General features: G+C 37.5%; 1 long non-coding RNA gene across 1 annotated transcript; it reads left to right on the top strand.

Annotated features, from left to right (window-relative positions):
• Positions 1-1,984: 1,984 nt before the first annotated feature.
• Positions 1,985-5,381, top strand: LOC145465507 (uncharacterized). Its single transcript, XR_014041623.1, has 2 exons — positions 1,985-3,223; positions 3,267-5,381. It is a non-coding gene; the product is annotated as an uncharacterized LOC145465507 (long non-coding RNA).
• Positions 5,382-5,652: the final 271 nt, after the last annotated feature.

Raw genomic sequence — 5,652 nt, 5'->3', positions numbered from 1 at the left:
TTAGGAGGAAAATGTGTTGGTTCTTTCGAAAGGGGAGAGAGGAAGTTAACTTATCTAATTTCACACCTTTGCCCATTTTCTCCCTGTTATCATATTTTATTGCGTAGCTTACTTCGTTGACAAGTGATCAGTAAAGAATGTGTCAAATTTACTGATGCTTTGAGGAAAAAGATAAAGCAATAAAGGGGTGAAATGGAAACTTCGGGTTTGTTACTCTTATGGCCATTTAAGAAAACATTGATTTTGACCCACATACTGCTGCAGGCTCAATTCTGAATAACGAAGCGTTTATTTGAACTTCCAAGGGCTTGAAACTAATTTGCGAAGACTTTGCCTTTCAGTTAGAGCAGTTCGGGAAAGATTACGACAAGCGCGTTGATCTACGTACTGGTTATCGTATTCTTAATCAGAAGAATAGGAGTCGTTTTGGCCTTACACGGAGTTGAAACTGAGCTGCCAAGACAATGATTATGATCGGAACTACATAGGCTTGAGTCTGAAACACGTAGAGGTTATTTTTTAGTTAAATGGCCTTGAAACTAAATTGCAGAGATCATGCCATCGAGTTAGAGCGGCTCGGTAAAGATTACGACAAGCGCATTACTCTAGGTTACTGTATTAAAGAAGATTACGAGAAGATTACGAGAAGCGCGTTGGTCAAGGTTATTGTTTTCTTAGTCTGTAAAGTCAGGATGGGTCGTGTTTACTTTACACCGGCTTGATGCTGAGCTGTGGAGACATTGATTTTGACTTACATAGGCTCAATTCTGAATAACGCAGATGGTATTTTTGAGTTCAATGGGCTTGAAACTAAATTGCAAGGCCCTTGCCTTTCTATTAGAGCGGCTCAGTAAAGATTACAAGCGTGCTGGTGTAGGTAATTGCATTCTTAGTGAACAAAATAGAGGTTGTTTTGGAGTCAGACGGGCAGCTGCGGAGACATTCATTTAGACCTGAATAAGCTAGAATCTAAAACACGGAGACTGAGGTTATTTTCAAATTCAAGGGGGTTGAAATTAATTTGCAAAATAGTGAGAGCCACTCGGTAAAGATTACGACAAGCGCGTTAAAGCTAGTCTAGATCTAGGTTATTGTATCCTTAGTCAGTAAAGTAGCTAGGTAGCTAAGGGGTCGTTTTGACTTTAGCCGGGCTTGATACTGAACTGTGGAGACCCTGACTTTGAGATACATAACGTTGATTTTGAATAGCGCAGAGGTTATTTTTGAGTTCTAGGGGCTTGAAACTAAATTAAGACAAAGAAAGGATTGCCTGTAAAGGCTCGGTGTATATTACGACAAGCGCGTTGGTCTAGGTTATTGTATTCTTAATAAAGTAGAGGTCGTTTTGGACTTACACGGACTTGATATTGAGCCGCGGAGACATTGATTTTGACAAACATGGGTGATTCTGAAACACGCAGAGGTTATTTTTAAGTTAGATGGCCTTGAAACTCAATTGCAGCGATCTTGCCATCGAGTTAGAGCGGCTCGGTAAAAATTACGACAAGCGCATTAGTCTAGGTTACTGTATTGTTAGTCAGTAAAATAGAGGTCATTTTTACCTTAGTCGGGTACGATACTGAGCTGTGGAGACAATGGTTTTGGCCTACATAGGCTTGATTCGGAAACACGCAGAGGTTACTTTTAAGTTCAAGGGGCTTGAAACTAAATTGGAAAGACCATGTGTTTTAGTTGGAGCGGCTAGGTAAGGATTACGAGAAGCGCGTTGGTTTAGGTTGTTGTGGGTAGTCGGTATTTTTTTTACACAATATCTTGTAAACATGAAGTTTGCAATTAACACTTTGCTTCTTCTGAGTTTCACGCATGATCATTGGTCAACTAGCATTGCGAATACAAAGCAATATTACAGCATTTTCCCGAACTTTAAGGTACCAGGCACTTTACGAAATATCCCTTATCTTAAGAACCATGTATGTGGAAATTAGTGAACATTTCAAAAAAATGTTCGCCGTTCATCGTTGAGTTCTTGATATGTTAATTATGAATATAAATTATACTTAAATTATTGCGTTCCGTTCATTTGTTAGCTTTGACATTTTTGTCGAAAAGAAAACTAGGGACGGTATAATAAACATTTAAGCGTTGGAGATAAGTATTCTTATCGGGAGATTTCATTTGATTGACATTAATCATTGGATGGTTTAATCGTTGAATTAATGATGGCGGTGTTACGCCGTAAAAATGAAACAACTAAAGCACAATGTAACAACGCGAGATGTAACAACTTTTGACCCATAATGTAATATTAGCTCGAATTGTAACAACTTTTGACACAAAATGTAACAATTTTTTTGACGCGAATTACAACAACTTTTTAACTCAAACTCAAACTCTGCTCTTAATGTATAAAGGACGAAATTCAGATACTGTATTATCGTTCTTCTCAAGCTTAGCAACCCCTGTCAGTCAAATTATTCAAACCTACCTGTTATATGACCAGTTCAAAATTTTAAAAGAACGTGTTAATTATACCAGGTCCGTGTCTCTCCGTCCGTGCTCTACGGACAGACATGAACTTTATATCTTCTAACGCTAAACAAACAACAGCAAATACAAAACATGTACGAAGGTACAAATAATATACTACTACCTGCCAGTCACAGTTGGAGGCGTCAGAAGTCACCTGACTTTAGAAAACTGCTTGTACACTACCTTATAACAAAAAAGTAATCACTTACAGGAGCTGGTAGGTTAAGGGAAGTGATCGTCAGGAAAGAGTTGACTTTATTGGATAAAATCATTTGGTTTCGGAAGGTCAACGTTTTCACTCGACTTAAAATATTTTAGTGCATAGAATGTATAGAGCGGTAGAACAACTCTTTTACTCTTGTTAAATTGCTAATTCAAGTTAATTTTTGAATTTTGTTTAATGATGGGGAAAGCAAATTCACACTGTAAGTAAAAGCATGGGAAAGTAAGTAGTAGAAGTTGTTTAAATAACCATTCTTCAGGTACCAGAGATAAAGCTTTCGAAACTCCTCCTGCGTGTATGTAGCATTAACAGTGGCAAGGAAGACATTACATTTCCGCCATATCCCCCTAATCTGACAATCGCTTCTGCGTAACTTGTCGTCTCACAATTCCAAGAACTTGGGAATATAATGACCCTTCGCTCCTCTTGCCCGCTTTACCTCTATTAGTATCGATAGTAACATCAACAGCGGTTTATTAATTTAGAATCCGAAAAAAAATACTTCATAAGGTTTAGACCATCAAAGGATAATATTGGCTAAAGCTATGCTAAGGGTTGTTGTGGCCAAGTTTAGCCACACTTACACAGTGATAAGAAATGTCACGTAAGCTCTACTAGTAATAATATATCGAAAGAGTTGTTACATTTTGCGTTGTTACAATTCGTGTTAAAGAAGTTGTCACATTTTGCGTTGAAAAGTTGTTGCAATTCGCGTCAAACAAATTGTTACATTTTGCGTCAAAAGTTATTACATTTCTCGTTAATGTTACATTTTCCGTTAGTTGTTACATTTTGCAGCGTAACATTGGTCACTAATTTTAGTTAAAAAGTGCTCTAGTACAATGTAGAGGTGTTCTCTCGTTTAAGCGTCACTGTTTGAAATGGAGATCAGTGGCTCTAGAAACATTAACCGTAGTTGAACAGTACAGAAAATATAAGGACAGCGGGTATTTTCAAACAGAATCAAAGGCTCGTTGAGCCTATGACTGTTTTTGAATCCGGCGAATCAGTGAATTACCCTCAACTTAGTACACACTCACATGCGTATTAAGGACACAGAGTTCCCAGTGTTACAGTTTGGTATTTGTCTGTTGTGATGGTTGGATATGCTCGGTGATATTAAAAGCTGATAAAGCTACTCTGCAAAGTAGCACTTAGAATTTTATTTCACGTTGTTTTGCACTTCTTAAGTGCATGCAGAGCTGACTGCTCATTGAATCTTTTGTACCCTTACATTAAAAACTTCACCGTCGTTATCCCCACATAATGCAGACTTATATGACTCAGTATTGTGATTATAAATTGTTAGTTTTGATCAAATCACTATGATCAACTTTCCCTCTTGTTTTCTTCGACCAACTGAAAAAGTCTAGTTTTGGAACGAAACAGTGGACGTTAAAGCCGGTTTCACTACAACATAAGCACAAGCATAAGCATAACAGTAACAGGGGCGTCCACAACACAAGCATTAGTGCAAGCACGTGGCAGTAAAGACGCACACAATACAAGCAAAAGAGTAAGCACAAGAAGAACAAATGTTCTTATGCTTCTTGTGCTTGCGCTTATGCTTATGTCAAGTGAGAATTTGCTGCTGTGATCGCGCGCATTAGTATGAGCGAAAGTCCGCCTTCTTGTTTTACTGTATCGAGAAGGTATGGAACCGGAAAAATGCAATTATCAAATCTGCGCATGCCAACGTGCTTATGCGTGTGTTGAGGGCGTTCTAACTTCCGTCATGCTTATTCTAATAGTTGCTCTTGTGCCGTGTAAAAAGTCCAAACTTCGACGATCATCCTTAGTGCGTATTTCCTACGTAAGTGAGTATTTGCTTCCTCCGGACTTATTTCTTTGAATTAAAAAGGTCCAGAAAGTGCGATAACATGCCAGGGCAATTGAATCCTTTGCAAATTTTCCGAGGCGATGTATCTTAGCACAAAACCCTGGGAGATTAAAATAAAATGGATTTTTTCCACAAAAACCCTTCAAAACACACAAAAACGGAAAAATTAATTGTTTGTTTAATTTAATATAGACCAAGATGCCTGATTTGGAAAGAAGTAAATTGCGCTTCTCATATTCTCAAGTTAGACTTTTTGTCCGTTTTTCGTATTTAAAATAAAACGTGATATTTCTTCAGCGAAACATGAAAGTGGTATTTGCTACAGAAATGCGTATTTGCAACGAAGCTACATTTTTTGAAATAAATTTGTTTCAACATACAAATTTGAGGTCAAACAAGGTGGAGGCAATTCTTTATTCAAAGCGCCCACATTCTCTGCAGAAAAAACGTCGTAAAAAAACCAAGGGAAGGGTTTTAAAAGGCAAAAAAGGTCCGGCTACCTTCAAAAAAACCTGTTCAGATTAAGGTCGAGTTTACTTGTAAGCTAACAACAGGATATTATTCAAACTAAGCTTGGCAAAGGACCAAAAATATTTCAGATTGATGGGGGTTTAAAGGGAATTATCCTTATCTAATTGACCTTCGGATTTGGCCAAAAACTGGATTTTATTTTAAAATTTAGGTCCGTGTATCAAAGAGTAGGTAATTGCTACGTAGGTGGTATAAGAAACGTGATAGAAATGTTTTATTCCTTAAAATTTATTATCTTTCTACAACGGTCAAAGAATAAAGTGTTATTGTTAGGGACAATGCCTATTAAATCGCTTTTTTATTTAATTTAAGGCATTAAAAACGTAAAGAGAAAATAAGCAGCAAATACCTACTCGTGTTTCTAAAGAGAGAGAGAGAGAGAGAGAGAGAGAGAGAGAGAGAGAGAGAGAGAGAGAGAGAGAGAGAGAAAGAGAGAGAGAGAGAGAGAGAGGAAGGTCTGGGAATAAAATTGGTTTGAGTATAAAATTGGTTTGAGGCACCAACTTCTGAGGGACTGAAGTTACACCAGAATTTATCCCGTTACATCATTCTCATGCTAAAGCAAATA

Source organism: Orbicella franksi, chromosome 13 (genome assembly GCF_964199315.1).
Source record: "Orbicella franksi chromosome 13, jaOrbFran1.1, whole genome shotgun sequence".
In the NCBI taxonomy this organism is placed as follows: domain Eukaryota; kingdom Metazoa; phylum Cnidaria; class Anthozoa; order Scleractinia; family Merulinidae; genus Orbicella; species Orbicella franksi.
This window is presented reverse-complemented; position numbering and strand designations above follow the sequence as displayed.